The sequence below is a fragment of the Lepidochelys olivacea genome (genome assembly GCF_965140295.1).
Source record: "Lepidochelys olivacea isolate rLepOli2 genome assembly, chromosome: 4".
Lineage (NCBI taxonomy): Eukaryota > Metazoa > Chordata > Testudines > Cheloniidae > Lepidochelys > Lepidochelys olivacea.
The window spans coordinates 107,765,902-107,784,508 of record NC_140414.1 but is presented as its reverse complement, the minus strand read 5'-3'; positions in this window follow the sequence as shown (position 1 = coordinate 107,784,508).

Here is an 18,607-nt window from a genome sequence, read left to right as displayed (position 1 = left end):
CCACAGTGCCAAACAGCCCAATCGTGCCAGATTCAATTGGCTAAGACTCCAGTGTGCCTCAGCAATTACTACAGTGCAGTTACATACTCTGTATGCAAGAATCTGTGGCGTATTGAATTGTAGTTATACTATAACCTAATTGAACATCACATTCAAACCAGCACCACAAGGAACACTATACTGATAGTATTATTCAATACAACCCTCTGTTTTCAATTTATCTGAAGATGCAGCATAGGTGGATGTTAATGGAACTTAGGTAACTTTAATGTATAGTTTAGAGGGGTTTAGTTATTCTATCTGACTTAAATAAAAGCTATTCCTTTTCTGCTATTCTGGGTTCCAATACTTCCAGGGTAAGTGGAAAAGAGGGTGTGAGCTTCAGTTTAATTTAAATAATTCAATTAATTCTTTAATGGACAACAGAGCAATGCAAATAGATAGGTAACTTAAAGCAGTTCTAAATTGTGCTGGGAGTGCATCATGCTTCAGACTCAGGACTGGGGACCCGCATCATTGTTTTCATGCCCTCCTGTGGACCGGATCTTGTGTTGAACAGAACCTAGCCAGACCTGGGAATTGTGTCCCTGTTTTCTATCAGTTTTTTGTTGGTCTTTAACTGCTTGGGAAATACTGGTACTGCAAAGAGAAATGTGTATCCATGGCAATGATCAGGCAAAAACATTTCACAACACACAGTAATTATTTTTATATTTCCTGTTTCATAACAACAGTAATGGTTTCTGAGCCTGGCCGATGACTGTTTGGGTCAAGGAGACCTCAGACTTCATCTTGGGCTTTCAATTCCCAATTGCTCATTCGTTGGCAGGAAATGACTTTCCCGTCAGTTATTATTGCCTAAATGAACTATTTCATTCTATGTTACTTGCAAAGTGAATGAAGCAATTTGTTCACATTAGTCAAATAATGTCAAGTGAACAATAAACTCAGTTCCAACTTCACTTGATAGTCAAATACAAGTTTTGTTTGTGCCCACTTCACAACAACTTCAAACTTTCATCGGGACCAATGCAGATAGATTGAGTTGTGGCATGTGTTCAAATCACTCTTCTGGTTGGATGGTAATAAATATTTATGATTGATTGAAAAGAATTAACTGTGTAAGGAGAATTGTGTGGTTACCTGATTTGTTAAAAGTCTCTTGTCAAGCAGCCAAGAGTTGCAATAATGAAAAAACTATTAAATTAAGCAGCTTGTTCTTGCACATATCCTTTTTGTGTCACTTATTCTTTGATCAATACGTATGCCCTACGCTACTGAATTGTTACTAGAATCATGAGTGGCATGAAGCTGAACTTCACATGACTCTTGACCATTGACATACAAAGTTATTTGACAATGGAAGAATAATTCCAGGTTAACCCACCTATCTGATTGCCGATAGCCACTAATGGATTTAGTGTGTATACGGGGATCAAGGCAGGATTGCACAATATATTTTCCTTTCTTTCCTCATGGGTTTCACAACTGTCATGTAAACCTGTCACTAATGGACTGGAAATTCAACAATGTAAAAAGTATTTGAAATACACATTTTTTAAGAAATCAGTAGTACCACTCCTGAGTAAATCTGTGCAAATAATGATTTTTTTGGTTTACACACATTTTAAAAAATTGGGATTAGCTTTTTTGGGTCAAATGAAAATTTTCAAAACATTAAGCAGATATAAAAATGTATTACTATTTTGAGTTGAACAAAACATTTTATTTTGATAAAAAACAAAACTGTCTAAAATTTGATTTTAAAACGTTTTGGATATTTTTAAAATAAAATTAAGGGGGATTTTTCATTAAAAGTCCCCTTCTCAGAGGTTGATCTCAGTTCTGAATATTCAATATCATTTCAACTGAATTGCAGGAAGGATGAATTTGTTCCTTTATGTTGCAGCATCTTTATATTTTGTGTGTGTGTGTGTGTGTGTGTGTGTGTGTAATTATTTTAGCCTCTGCTTACCAAGTCTGCTTATGTTCATTGTATGAGAGCACTATGTCTCACTTTTTAGAGTTTAGTTATTTTTCAGCTTAATATTTCTACATTTAGCACTTTATCCCAAGCTGACATTGAGTGACAATCTGGAGGTAAAGAGGGAATATATTGAGAGCACTGATGATCTTGACAGTTGTCAGGATTTTTTCCCCCCTCATGAACAAAATACTTAGCCTGAGAGCAGAGAACCCCTACTGAGTGACAGTAAACACCCGTATGTTGCTGCTTCCGAAAATGTTTTTCTCCAATTGCATACTTACACCTTAAAGGTCCCCATACTTTTCAGTTCTCCCACTACAATTTCTCTTACTTCTAATACTGGAGTTTGTGAAGAACCACAGCAATTATTTGATTCTGCTGTATACAAGAGTTCTATCATCTTACCAGTGTGTTTGATAACCATCGCTGACATGTTAGAAACAGAAGTTTCTGCTAGTGTTGGGTATTTTCAGAAGGTTTGGATAAGCATCTGGAGGATTTTGACAGCCTTGAAAACAATGGCAAAACTGCAGTAGGGGTCATGTCAAGGAAGACATCTGTGCACTAGCCAGACTTTTTGAGAACCCCACTCAACTGGCAACAGCACTCTTTTGAAGAAATTTAGCAATCTTCTCCCTGCTGCTGTTAGGACACGTTGTAGCAAGGTTTGGATGCCCCACCTACCAGGAGCAGTCTTTCGGGGAAGGAGTAACTTAGCACGTCTCCTCCCCATCAATTGGTGTTCTCATAGGGAGGTTCCATGCACCATCATACAGCAGAAGCTCACTGCAACTCATTTTGCAGTTGGCACATTTGGTGGTTTCTTCAGAAATAACACCACAATGTGCATATGGGTAAATCCAAAGAATGAGAGATTTGGGCCTTACTAGATGTGCTCTGCTCTCTGGGATGCCATTACTAACCCCACAAATGACAACATCTCACCAATGGGACAAGGAGACAAAATTATTATTCAGCTTAGCTTGGTAATATCAGGATTCAAATTGGGAGGAAGAGAAAAGAGGTACTTCCCCAAGCACCAACCATAAACCAAGGTCTACTTGTTTGAGTGTGATACCAAAATTATATTTCACACCCCTGGACTCTGCTGAGCTCAGCTCAGATGGGACCTTGTGCTTGGTTTGGCTAAGCTCACCTTTAGTGAGGCTCAGATGTTTTCCTTGGATTGTAGTACCCTTCTTCATGCTCAGCTAACCTCCAGGCTTTGCTGGATTTGTCTCATGCAGAATAGCTGTGTTGACCAACAGACCATACAAGTAGCTGTGACAGCATCTCTCTTTCTATTCTCCACGGCTCTCTGATTTTAAGCCCAGCTGTGTGCATTTATTTATCACTAGTGGACATCACATTGGCCAGGATACTAGATGACTGATAAATGACATCCAGTCAAGGGGGATGGGTGCAACAGCAAAATCAAAAAGGTGTCCAGGCAACACCACTACCACAATGGCTTGCTAGTGTAGCCAGATGTGACCTCCACCCCTATGTGTCTTTTGAGTGCAGTGTGCACAGTTTCCTGTTATGCTGTTACAAAGCCACAAGAAGCAGAAGCTCCCAAATGATGTTCAGTGCTTGCTTAAAGCTGCATTGCTCTATATTACCAATTGTATTTATGCTTATGAATATGTAATCGGTTAACATAAGGAATGAGTGAGAGAGTGTGAGTGACAGCCAATGGTAAAACAAAGAAGCAAATATTGCCTTTTATGGAACCCATGGTATTATCTTGGTAAAGGTATAAATCTCGAGACAGGCAGCCAGGACAGTTACCAACAAGGAAATGTAACAGCATACTAAACTCGGGACCGGACCGGACACAGAAGAGCCCTCCTGTGGATCTGAAGGGACTTCAGGGCTCTCGTTGTCTCGCAGCCAATCTCTGGGCAGCTGTCACCTGGGCAGCCTCAGCCACATGCAAAATCAAAACCAACATCCATGCTTGCAGCCTGCCAGCATGAATATATATATATATGTGTGTGTGTGTGTGTGTGTGTAATTGCACAAGTAAGGGACACCAATAAATCTACCCACAGTGCTGCTTTATTTCAACCTTTGTTTGTGGTTATTTCTTGCTGGTTGTCAAGACAGACAACAGCTAGGAACTGGTTCATTTGAGTCTTATGTACCATACTTCCTCTCCTACCTCCTAGCCCCCTCAGAAGGATCAGACTTGGCTTGAAGAATGTGAGAAGTTTCTAATCAGTTAGAACCAGTTGGTCTGTCCCTGCACCAATTAACAGTATTTAGCCAGCAAAATAGGCTGAAGACTATAGAAATTATTTGACAAATAAATGATTCAATGGAAAACTATAATATTCACTAAGTAATTAATTTGTCTAGAAGTATTTAACCAGATTTGTTAGGAACTGACACAGTTGAACTCTCCCTATCTGACTATATTACTTTATTATTCTCAGAAATGTAGTCACTTTTTAAAAAAATATTAAAAACCATATTTTACCTCAATACAGTCAGAGTGCATTGAGTCCTCCTATTTTTTTTTAAATAGACTAAGAAACAACATATATATGAGGTTGGATCCAGAAAGAATAGGTACTCCTACATGTTAGTGTGATATGTAAAAGAAAGAAAGTGTAATTGGATACAATAGTGACACATCTCCAACCACATGGAGATACTGTTCTCTCTGATCCTCCTTAACTCTTCCCAAGAAGGTCATTGGCTCCTCATCCTGAACCACTGATAACAATGGGAGTTTTATCATTCACTTCAGCAGGACCAGGAGTGCGCCCCGAGGAGAACATGACAAGCTCATCAAATATGAATGAGGAGACTCCATTAAAAACAAAATTCTACACTATGTACTCTTCATTTCCATGTGACAAATTAATTAAAATCAAGTAACAACAAGAAATATCCCCTTCTGACATAAATGGTGATCCTTATTTACAAGTTTGTGACAGGGTGTACCTACCCCCCACCAGTCCCAAAGGGGTTAATTATGCATTGCAGGCTGAGGAAGCCCCTCTCTTCTGACCCTGCTGTGCATGCTCAGTCTGGAGGTAGAGTATAAAAGGAAGCAGCCCAGATCAGGTTGGGGAGACTGCCAAAAGGGGAGGATGCAAAATGCAGGCTCTCTCCAGGGAGCTGCTAGAGGCCCTGACCCAAGAGCCTAGGCATGCAAAGCCTCAGATGTATAACTGACCAACCCAGAGAAGGGATCATGCCATCAGGAGTTGCACCTTAAGGAGGATCCCAGATGGCCCAGAGAACCATGGGTAGAGAAAGACAGGGTAGAAAGCAGCCATGGGGACTTAGCTATTGCCCCAGTGGGAGAACCATGGAACTGGTCAGTGTGTTTCAGGAGGATCCCCGTTGACCCAGTGGCAGACCACTCTGCCACTGTTAGAGCCCTGGGCTGGGACTCAGAAGAGCAGGGAGGGCCTGAGCCCCCCTACCCAGGGTGCCACACACCCCTAAGTGGCACCCGCTTCCCCAATTGCCCACGCAATCCCAGATGTGGGGTACTTTATCAACTCAGTCCATTAAGCCATGCTGCCCTGGTGGAAGGGCAGCTTATTGACTCTGGCCACTAGACCATACTACAGTGTTTTATAGTTGGGGTTATGAACGTAGGACCTAACCGGCTTTGATACAGTTTTTTCCCCTTCTTGTCACCCTATGTGACCCGGCACCCATGATGGGGTGTACCTACCCCACGACAAGGTTAAACTTTAAAATTATATATTGCAAAAGAGGCTGGTAACACCAGAAAGCAGAGGTTGACTCATGCCAATATCCTGGGCATAGTTTACTTCATACTATAGGAACTTCAATCTGGACTTTAACTTTGAAATTTGGGCTTATCTGTCAAATGTGTAGGCAATACTGAAATAAAGGTACCACTCTATTTTACAACATTTTGACCCAAAGTTAGTCTAAGGCTACCTTGGAAGGCCTCCTATTCCCAGCTGTCATCTCCATTAAATGCTAATCTCTGAATTAGGGTTACAGATAAGTCTACACACATTTCTTGGTTAAAAATGAAATATGAGAAAAGATGTTGCATTCAAATCCACTGAGTCTTAAAGATGTCATTTTCATATCCCTCCGTCTATGAATCTAGCCATTTGTAATATCCTGAATCCAAATGTGCATGTCTCAGACGGAGAGGGGAAAAATAAGTACAATTTATTTTTAATTTTGAGTTCACTGACCCCAATCAGAATTGCGGGATGGGGAGGAAGGAAGAATGGTTCAAGTCTTGTTCATGGAATATCAAATCTTAAAACTGGCACTGATTCAGAACTTGCTATAGTTATTGTAGGAACCTGAATTAGTGTGATTTACAACAATGGCCTTCATCCTGCATGGACACCCTATGTGACTACTTGGAGCTATATGTAACTCATGTGGGGTTCCACGTAGGCACCAGAGTCTTCCTCAGTTGGTCTCAGGGCAGGTTTGGGGAGAAGGAAGAAAATGTGTTTGGGTCAGTCACTTGTAAGGAACAACAAAATTACGAGCTACACAAAAGCTGCTCAGAGGTTTGGAACGGAGGAGGAGATGGATTAATGGGCAGTGAACAGGTGAAGAGTCAAAAGTGGAAGAGAGATGTAGTATATTCAGGCTTGGCAGAATTGAATTTTTGATCAATAAATGTTGATTTCACCATACACACAAACGAACAACAAAAAATTCCTTGACTAATACAAGAAATTTACCGATAGGCAAAGTAAGAAAATGTTGCTTGAGAACTTAGATTTTGGTGTAACGCTATCTACTTCATATGTAGACATATGATATTGACAATTTGTGTTTTAACACTTTTGAAGCTCTAATAGTTTGACTCTCAGCATCAACTGTCATTAAATAATTATAGTCTGACCCCCATAATTTCCCACAACTGGGAAAATTTAAATCAATACAAATAAAAAATGCTTTAAATCCATAATTGTGTGGAACTATGGAAATTTAAATAGATAAAACTAAAAATAATGCTTAAAATAAACATTGATATTATCTGCCAACATCATAAAAAATAAAAATTGAATTCTGCCAACCCTGAGTTTATTACTCTATGACTCTACAGGTTATTCTTCCATCGTGGCAGATGTAAACAAATAGAATCTGTTGGAAATTTTCCAGTGGAACATTTTTCCATTGGAAAGAGCCAATTTGTCAAAAGGGAACATTTTGCAGAAACATTCAAGTTTGCCATTTCATTCTGAAAAGAAAAAATCAGAACAAAGTGCTTAGAAAATGTTGAAACCTCCCATTTCTCATTTCAAAATGGCCTTCCATTTCAAAATTGATTTTACTTCATTTTTTTAAGTAAACCTTTTAAAAATGTCAAAATTATATCAAAAAGTTTCCAGTTCTTTCAGAATTTTGTTTATTTAGTTAATAGGCATTGTTCTGATTCAAAGCATTTTTTTAAATCATGGAATTTCACATTCAACAAAAAATATCTAGTTCCTGTGTAAATTAACTTATTCCATACATCATGACTGGCTTCTGCCATTCTTCTCCTATTCTCAAATTTATTTGGTGAATTTGCTAATTATGATTAATCATCATCTTTAAATATATTTTTCTTAAATAGTTAAGGTACCTAGAGGCTTCCAAGGATAGGTGCTTAATATATTAAGTTTATTATTATCCTCTTTTTCACAAAAGAACATTGAGACACATTGCCAGTTTTCAGTGTGCTGTAACACAGTTGGATAATAAATATTATTGAGACATTCTTGGAAAATTACACAAATACAATTATAATTTAGAGGTGAATGATTGAACTGTGAAGGATAACTACACAAATTTGTTCCAATTTTGTGCAATCATTTTAGCTTGAATTGCATTGAATTTTTGCTTAATATTCTTTCTTTTCTTAATTTTAAGGAGAGAACTAGTCCCTGCCAAAGGCAAGAAAATCTTTACTGCAAAAATTGCTCTCACACATGGAAATATATTAGAGACACTGGTAACAACTGCATAGTTAGGACTGTGCTGAATTTAGAGTAGGGAAAAAGTCCTTGTTATCTGTGAAAAAACAACATATCAGCACCACCAACCTAAAGCACCTACACTTAGAATTTCACTTCCTCACTGCTTACTGGTCCCACAACACAACGGGCATCCCTCCCTCTCCGATCATGATCCATTACCATAGCCCCTACCCCAACCTTCTCTATGTGACCCTGCCTGCTTCCCCCAGCAACCCACAAACACTGAGCATCATTAGTGCTTTAGTCTGTCTCACTGACCACAGGACTTAGACGAACATGCCCTCAATGAGGCTGCAGACACTAGGGAAAGTTTGAGGTGAAATTCCCCCTTCTTCCTGATATTTGATGGGAAGAGGTGAGGAGAGATGATGACTTGCAGCAAAAATCCCCTAGGAAGAAAAGATTTTTAGGTTTGTTTTCTGACTGAGAATCTCAGCAGCCTTCCCTGTTAGCTCACCAATACCAGCTCAATGGAACACCCCACAACCAGTTCCTGACCTTATCACCTTGTATGTCCCTCTAGTTCCATGTGTTCCCCTCCTTTCTCTGCTCTCTTTCATGCCTAACCAGCCACTCACCCATTCCACTTCAAAGTATTTGAAACTAAACATTCTCCCTGTATAAGACATATGTCTGTGATATCATGTATACATGTCAAATGAGTGTAGAATATATAAACATTGCAATGTCCATACAGTTTAAAAGCGTAGTGGGGAACAGAGGACAAAGACGATAAAGGGGAAGCATTGGATTGAGGGAGCATGCAAGTAGAGTATAGGGGATCACATGTCAAAGAAGCTGCTGCTGGTGGGGGCTGGGCCAGGAAAGGAGGTGTGACATGAATCATAGGAGGAGGCATGGAGGCAGAGCTCAGTGTATGTCATAAAAGAATGGTGGTGCAGAAGGGCAGGAAACATACTGTTGGACTGAGGAGAAGAGCAACAGCACATGGAGTGGTGATACATGGGAGTAGAGGGGCATAGGGCCAACAGAGATTTCCTTCTATTTACCATTCAAAATGACAAGAACATTTCCACACACACAAAAATGGCTAATTTACAGCTACAGGTTGCTAATGTACATTTCCCATAAATGCTATCACCAAAAATTAGGAAATGACTTCTTTAGGAACCATCAGCATCTAAACTGCTCACAACGCACATCCACATTCCCAACATAGGCCCTTCTAATGTAAACCTATACTCACCCACAATCCACACATGCAATTACTGAAAACACACACAACCTTAACTCTGATTTGAAAGTACCCCAAGAGGGGGAGAGTTGTTCAGAAGTCTACATGTTAAGATACAGCTAGCAGATGAGAAATAGTAGGGAGTGTTTTGACTAGGATGTAAATAATAATAGCCCAGATTCTCTGCTGCATCCAGTCTCCACTGAGCACAACAGATGTGAGGATCCAGTTATAGCTCCCTGATCGTCAGGTTGGGTTCACGTCAGCCCTGGTAGAGTTTATAGCAGCTTAATTTCTTCTCAAAACTCTCCTGACTAGTAACAGCTCCTAAGAAACTATTCACTACTGAGGACAGTGAGAGCAAGGTTCTAAGTGATTATGCTGATGGGGAAAACACTTGAGAACTGTAATTTACAGTTGTTTTTGTAGGGGCATTTATTTTAAAACTAGACCTAAATGAAGCCATGCTCATTTTTGTTTTCCAAACAGCAGCCACACCACATATGACGACCACATAAATATTTCAAAATGCCATTCACTGAAGGCTCATAAGGTTAAGGTTTTGAGAAGTGTGCTCATATTCAAGGTCCTTCGTTTTCAGTTTTTTATTTTGTTTAAATTTTTCTGGGAATGTATCAGTCCTTATTACCAAAATAAAATAATAATAATAATAAAAAGCATCATCATAGTTTTCAAGGTAAATATCGGGGTTGATACTGGGGCAGGGATGAGGAAAGAAAAAAGCAACATACAGAGAAAAGTGAGCACTGAAAATAAAAGTTAATGCTGTGTTTTATTTCATGAACTGAACGTACACAGATGCAAGATTCAGGAGTGTGCATCTTCCAATACATTTTACTGTAACAGACAGCCTCACATTTTCAGTTAGGGAATTAATTGGACTCTGTTAACAAACACTATTTTCATGTCTTGAGTGGTCCAAAATTTGAGTGGGAAAAAAAAATAGTAAAAACTGAAACAAAGGCCCTTATGCACATTTTAACCTGATTATGGGGGGGGGATAATCAATCTCTTCATGTCAAAAAGGTATCATTTATGAAAAGGCTGCCATGGTGCAGACAAATATGATGGTGTTGGAGGAAGGGAAAACTGCTGGAGGTCCATGAGTTCTCAATAACCTGACTTTAAATAGAATGTGTACAGCAATCAGAGGGGGCTTGCATTGTGACATTGTACTCTTGAACACAGAGGCCATGTCTACACTAGCACTTCTTAACAAAACTTTTGTCCCTCAGGGTATGAGAAAACATCCCCCCGAGCAACATAAGTTTTGCCAGAATAAGTGCTCATGGGTACAGTGCTATTTTGATGGGAGACATTCTCCTGCCAAGATAGCTATCACCACTGGTTGAGCTGGTTTTACTATGTTGACGGGACTGTTCTCTCCCACTGACATAATGCAGCTACATGAGTAATCAGTACTGCTGTGTTGCTGTAACCTTGTAAGTGTAGGCATGGCCTGAGACTTCCATTTTAACTGCCTTTGCTAAGTGACCATTGGTCCCAAACCACAGGTCTGATTCCTAATCCTACCTGTATTTACATTTTGGGAGGTCATTTACACGTCTCTAAAACAAGTGCCAAGTTCCTGCAAAATGCTTCCAATTCAGAATGGTAATTTTTCAATTCAACTTTACCAAATAAAGTGCCAGGCACTGGAGAGTCACACCCTGCATCTCCTCACATCCAATCAATGGAAAATGGATTCAGAGTCTGGACAGTTAGATGCAGCAAGAGATTTGGTGTTCCGGCCTCTAGCAACTTCTGTGACATAGAAAACTGACTCAGATTTGGGATTTCAATTTTCAGCTCAATCTCAGAAATATAGCAATGCTAACAAAATACACCAGCAAAAACAGAGCCTGGGAGGGGAGAGAATCCAAATGTGCTATCCGAGTTCCCATGAGTTACCATTTGTGGATTGATTTTTACGTTTGAAGAAATTCTATGGATTTTTCCCCCCCATGTGTTTTCTGAGAGCAGAAGATAACCACGTTTGGTGTTATTTGAATGCAAGATCTTCCCAAAGGTTTTGTGCACTGTGGGATATCAACCGGACAGTGAAAAGCAATGGTTTACAGTTAAGGGAAAACATGTTACCGAATATACATGGAATACAAAATATGAAATTCTTAGGAGAAAAGGAACAGTGAAAATGAAAGTTAGTCCCAACCCTTTCTGTTTCGGGAACCTTCTAAGCGTCTCAAAAAACAGCTGTCCTGCAAGAAAGCAAAGCTGATCGTAAAACTTGCAAAGCCCCAAGCAAGAGGTATGGCTGAGAGTTGCTAGAAGTGTTTGACAGGGAGAGGCAGCTAACAGTCGCTGAGGGGAGGAGGAAAATCAGGCTTTGAAATATTTAGGGTTCTCCAAAAGCAAAGGGTCCCAAACAGTCGCTTATGAAGCCTATGCTTAAATTGAACCCTGCAAGAGTGCTGGGGGAGGAAGCTGTCCCTCTTAGTCTATTATAATTTCTTTTACAGGATAGTACAGAGATTATGATCAACAACCTAAAACTTTAAAGAAGAGGCTCCCTCACTGTGGTTAATCACTTGATGATGATCAGGGGAGAGCTGCCTGAACATGCTGCTGGCTTTCCTCATAGGATTGTATACCTAGAAGCAGCCAGAAACATTTTCCTGAGAGACATGTCGATGCCTAATTCTCAGGGGAAGTACCTCTGTGTTGCTGGGAGAACCAATCACCAAACCAGTATTTACCCTGCTGAAAATCAGAGTGGGTTGACACCCCTACTTCCAGGACCTACCACCCAGAGTTGTGAGTCTCTGAAATAAAAAAAACACCACCACCACACAAACCAAACAAAACCCAGGCTCATTGTCAACAAACAGTCCCAAGTGAACATACTGCATAAATCCACAAAGCACCCACACCAACAAACTGCAGATGTTTTCAGAGTTCACAGAATGCTTATACCAACTGACTGCAGAAATCTATGAAGTCAGCAAGGTGATCTTAAAATCCCTCCACAGCCATGAATTGCCATGTCATTAGCGATGAATTCCATCAGTACCTGAGCACTTATCCACCCAATTCCTGCAGTTCAGGTGACACATGACTGTCTGGAATTGCTGTGTCCTGTGAAACCCAAAACACAACCTACAAACCACAGATGCATTTATACCTTTCCCCAGTAACCACCAACGTAGGAAGGGAGGGTGGGATTTACAATGGAGGGGGCAGCAGCCCTCTTCTACTGGCATGCTAATATCAACTGCCCTGTTTCACTTTCTCTCCTCTTCCCCCCCCCCCCCAGCTAACACAAGAGTCTATTCCAGCACTACCCAATGAGAATCTTCCTCTAAGATGAACTGCCCCAATGGCTGACTTTTACAACTGGCAACCTAAGAGTTGTGCACTTCAAATCCAGGCCCCACCTCATAAACCCACTTTGGCTGATAAGGCCATTGTGCATTTTAAGACAGTGTGGTCACTCATTCATTCAGCTACTCTGATGCTATAACACAAATACTTTGTGAAAGTTACCATCCTTCTGGCAACACATGAAAAAGTATTTTATTGTGGATGGGAGGAGGTGGTGATTCACAAAGCAAATTCTCTATTAAGATGTATTTCATACTAAGAAAACATTTGAGAACTCCCTGCTTTGAAGACTATATTAGCAATGATCTTTGAGAGTACAGTAAAGCAAGTTGAATGAAGTGCTAAATTTAGGAGCCCTTTTATATTGTATAATAGGGATAATGAGTCTTGTCCTGTTTATACAGTGATTTGAGAGATGTGGATAAAAAAGCTATATCTTTACTAAGTATTAATAGAACGTCCTTAATTTCCCTTTTCTAAGGTGGATGCTTTTACACAGTTTTAAGGAACAGAGGTAGGAATTCAAACAGATTTTGTAATTCAAATGTCAAACATTTTGATACAAATGCTTCATGTGTTTGTGAAAATGGACAAAAATGAAACTATCATCAGTACCTGAGGCACAAGGGAGAAAATATATTTTTTAGCTTTGTTGGTACATTAAATCATGACCGAATGATGACCTGGGAGACATATTTCTTTCAAAAGCAGAATAGTTATTAAGGAAAAAAAAAATCACACTTGCTCAGTCATGCAACTCTGTCTGGGTTTAGCAACTTGGCAGTAGCTTCTCCAAACTTCATTTTTTTGAAACCTTATGGTGTAGGCTCTAGAAAATGGAACAGCATATCAATATAGTCAAGGCTTAAAGGGCCTTATCACAAAGCTTCCTGCTCTACAATTTGATACAAAAGCAGTTAGCCTATTGAACTGAACAAATGACATGCAAGATACATATTAATCAGCCCCTGCTTATTAAAATTGGCAACTACATAGCTTTTGGGACAGAAGTGAAATACTCCGTTTATGTGACTATTCAAAGAGTCAGTTCACATAGTATCAGTGGGGAAAATTCCCCCTACAACTTATGAAGTATCTAGGAAGAGTTTGATTGTTTCCTTCTTGTATTCTATTTTAGCACTAGAAAACTCACACAATGTGTAACATAAAATTCAGTATTATTTATGATTTCCACTGTTTTAGCACTTACAGTCAAGACCATCATTGGTGAAACTCCATTTCTTATACTTCTGTCTGTAATAATCTCTTTGTATTTTATATTCCTCTCTCAGTGACAGTTTATTATTTCAGAGTGTGTTAGAGCAAGACTCCCTAGAAAGCAAGGTTCACTTGACTAAGAATAGCTATGTGAAGCTGTATATTTACTGGCACTTAATAGGGACAAATGAAATAGAAAATATTACGTCCACAGCCTTGATGAAATGAAGTTAAGTTTTCCTTCTTGGGTCTTAAACAATGGATTTAAGGAAATTTGTTGGTTCATGGTGGAATAGTGCTAAACACAAAATTTCCCAGACCACTGCAAAGTAAACCAGCAACCATTATAGGCAGCCATACAGATTCCCAAGGCTACACCACTCAGAGCAGGGTGTGATGGAATATCCAAACCTCACACTGGGCCCCAAAAGGTTAAAAGACACTACTGGCACCAGGTTTCCTGAATATGGTCCAGCTGGACCATGAGTGGGTTAAAAGGGAGCTCAGATGCCCAGGCAAAAGGTGGTAGAAGTGCTGTAGGAGAAACAAATCCTTATCTGGGAAACCAGCCAGAAAGTTGATCCTGAGAGGGCACCACTGATTGGATAAGGGCCATAGGCAACATCTTCTCCAACCAATACTCGCTTTGAAAATCAGCAGGATTTCAGGCTCCTGATCATTTGGATTTTTTTTTTTTTTTTACAAGACTGGATAGTAAGTGCCATGCCTCAGACTTAAGGAATCTATAAGTAGGAAGTAGTCCAGGGATGTGAACTTAGAACTGTGGTTCTCAACCTATTTACCATGGTGGGCCTCATATGCGGCTCTCTGTGTTATGTGGGACGCATCCACACACTATATATACTACCTGTATGGCCCTGAGGATTTCACATGGGCCATAGCTGTGTGCTGATTGGGCAGCAAGTGGCCCATTGGTTGAGAACCACTGACTTTAAGCAGGATCTGCTGATATTGCTTCCCAAAGAACCCTGGGCTGGGACCTGGTTCCATTACCACATCCTCCATAAGGACTGAGGCACAGGTGTGGGTGGAACATTGAATAATCTTGGTTTAAGGTTAGGAACTGGCACTCCTACCACCCTGAATGAGGCAGGGGGGCTGGAAGTTGGCTGCTCTAACACTAGGTTGCCTGGACTTCCAAGCCATTATCACACAGGGGTTCTCAATATTGTTAATAATGTGGATCACCTCTTAATGGAAAACTTGACTCATGTACACTTCCCCTACCATTCATAATTGCACAGACCCTGTTGTCCTTTTCTGGGATTAGCACAGTATCCTTAGAACATAAGAACGGCCAGACTGGGTCAGACCAAAAGTCCATCTAGCCCAGTATCCTGTCCTCGAACAGTGGCCAATGCCAGTTGCCTCAGAAGGAATGAGCAGAGCAGGTAATCATCAAGTGATCGATCCCCTGTCGCCCATTCCCAGCTTCTGACAAACAGAGGCTGGGGACATCATCGCTGCTAATAGTCATTGATGGACCTATTCTCCATGAATTTATCTTGTTCTTTTTTGAACCCTGTTATAGTGTTGGCCTTCACAACATCCTCTGGCAAAGAGTTCCACAGGTTGACTGTGCAATGTGTGAAGAAATACTTCCTTTTGTTTGGTTTAGACCTGCTGCCTATTAATTTCACATTGTGACCCCTAGTTCTTGTGTTATGAGGAGTAAATAACATGTCCTTATTTACTTTCTCCACACCAGTCATGATTTTATAGATCTCAATCATATCCCCCCTTCGTCATCTCTTTCCCAAGTCCCAGTCTTTGAAAAGTCCAAGTCTTAATAATCTCTCCTCATATGGAAGCTGTTTCATACCCCCTATCATTTTTGTTGCCCTTTTCTGAACCTCTTTCAATTCCAGTATATCTTTTTTGAGATGGAGCGACCACATCTGCATGCAGTATTCAAGAAGTGGGCGTACCAGGAATTTATATAGAGGCAGTATGATATTTTCTGTCTTATTATCTATACCAGTGTTTCCCAAACTTGAGACACCGCTTGTGCGGGGAAAGCCCCTGGGGGGACCGGTTAGTCTGTTTACCTGTCACGTCCACAGGTTTGGCCCATCGCAGCTCTCACTGACTGCGGTTCGCTGTGCCAGGCAAATGGGGGCTGTGGGAAGTGAAGCAGGCCTAGGGACGTACTGGCTGCTGACTCCCGCAGCCCCCACTGGCTGGGCACAGTGAACCACAGCCAGTGAGAGCTGTGATGGGCCAAACCTGTGGCTGTGGCAGGTAAACAGACTGGCCGGTCCCCGCAGGGACTTTCCCTGCACAAGTGGTATCCCAAGTTTGGGAAACAATGATTTATACCTTTCTTAAGGATTCCCAACATTCTGTTTGCTTTTTTGACTGGTGTTGCACATTGAGTGGATGTTTTCCAATGTGCAATACCTGGCATGTATCAACACTGAATTTCATCTGCCATTTTGTTGCCCGGTCACCTAGTTTTGAGAGATCTTTTTGTAGCTCTTCGCAGGCTGCCTGGGGCTTAACTATCTTGAGCAGTTTTGTATCATCTGCAAATTTTGCCACCTCACTATTTTCCCCTTTTTCCAGATCATTTTTGAATATGTTGAATAGGACTGGTCCCAGTATAGACCCCCTGGGAGACACCACTGTGATGGGTTGGATCATAGAAATCCACTGGGAGCTGCCACCTGATGTGCCAAGACTACTTCTGCTCCTGCTTTCCTGCCCTGGTAGCTTAGGACTTCAGTGCCAGACCCGCTAGCCTGCTGCAAACCCAGACCCAGGGTCTGAAACACGTGCCCTAACAGCTGTAGGCTTAACTGAAAGCAGCTTACAGAAGCGTTCCAGTCTTTAACACTCAGATGACCAACTCCAATGGGGTCCAAACCCTAAATAAATCCATTTTACCCTGTATAAAGCTTATGCAGGGTAAACTCATAAATTGTTTGTGCTCTATAGCACTGATAGAGAGGTATGTACAGCTGTTTCCCCCTCCCCCCGCCCCCCCCCCCCCCCGATCCCCCAAGGTATTAATGCATACTCTGGGTTAATTAATAAGTAAAAAGTGATTTTATTAAATACAGAAAGTAGGGTTTAAGTGGTTCCAAGTAGTAACAGACAGACGTGAATCACCAAGCAAAATAAAATAAAACATGCAAGTCATAGATTATCACGGTTGGAAGGGACCTCAGAAGGTCATCTCATCCAACCCCCTGCTCAAAGCAAGGCCAATCCCCCACGAAATCATCCCAGCCAGGGCTTTGTCAAGCCTGACCTTAAAAACCTCCAAGGAGGGAGATTCTACCACCTCCCTAGGTAACGCATTCCAGTGTTTCACCACCCTCCTAGTGAAAAAGTTTTTCCTAATGTACAACCTAAGCCTCCCCCACTGCAACTTGAGACCATTACTCCTTGTTCTGTCATCTGCTACCACTGAGAACAGTCTAGATCCATCCTCATTGGAACACCCTTTCAGGTAGTTGAAAGCAGCTATCAATTCCCCCCTTATTCTTCTCTTCCGCAGACTAAATAATCCCAGTTCCCTCAGCCTCTCCTCATAAGTCATGTGTTCCAGTCCCCTAATCATTTTTGTTGTCCTCCGCTGAATTCTTTCCAATTTTTCCACATCCTTCTTGTAGTGGGGGGCCCAAAACTGGACACAGTACTCCAGATGAGGCCTCACCAACGTTGAATAGAGGGGAACGATCACATCCCGCAATCTGCTGGCAATGCGCCTACTTATACAGGCCAAAATGCCATTAGCCTTCTTGGCAACAAGGGTCCACTGACTCATGTCCAGCTTCTCGTCCACTGTAACTCCTAGGTCCTTTTCTGAAGAACAGCTGCCTAGCCATTATGGTCCCTAGTCTGTAGCAATGCATGGAATTCTTCCGTCCTAAGTGCAGGATTCTGCACTTGTCCTTGTTGAACCTCATCAGATTTCTTTTGGCCCAATCGTCCAATTTGTGTAGGTCCCTCTGTATCCTATCCATACCCTCCAACATATCTACCACTCTTCCCAGTTTAATGTCATCTGTAAGCTTGCTGAGAGTGCAATGTACGCCATCCTCCAGATCATTAATGAAGAAGATATTGAACAAAACTGGCCCCCGGACCGACTCTTGGGGCTCTCTGCTTGATACCGACTGCCAACTAGACACGCAGCCATTGATCACTACCCTTTGAGACTAAGGATCTAGCCAGCTTTCTATCCACCTTAAGTCTAAGCCTAATACAGTAATAAAACTGAATACAGATAAAAACCTCACCAGTTCCAGTAAGCTTTTTTTTTTAAAAAACAAAAACAAAAACAAAAAACCACAAAACAGACTAGTCTCCTTCCAGTCTGGGTCCAGCAATTACTCACACCCCCTGTAGTTACTGTCCTTTGTTCCAGTTTCTTTTCGGTATATTTTGGGGGTGGAGAGGCTCTCTCTTTAGCCAGCTGAAGACTTACAAGTAAAACAGAGCCATCTACAGTCAATTGTCCTGGCAAATGGGAGCCATTAAGATTCAAAACCACCATTAATGGCCCACACTTTGCATAACTACAATAGGACCTCAGTTATATTTCATATTTCTAGTTTCATATACAAGAGTGATACATTTATACAAATAGGATGACCACACTCAGTAGATTACAGGCTTTGTAATGATACCTGACAAGAGACCTTTTGCATGAAGCATATTTTAGTTATATTATACTCACACTCAATAGCATACTTTCATAAAATCATACAGAGTGCAGCATCACAACTACTATTTACCTCTCAGTTCAGCTTTGCAACACATCCTAGCTACTCAACACTCAAACCTAATCCCTCCCAACTTGGGAAGCCTGGACCATAAATTCCT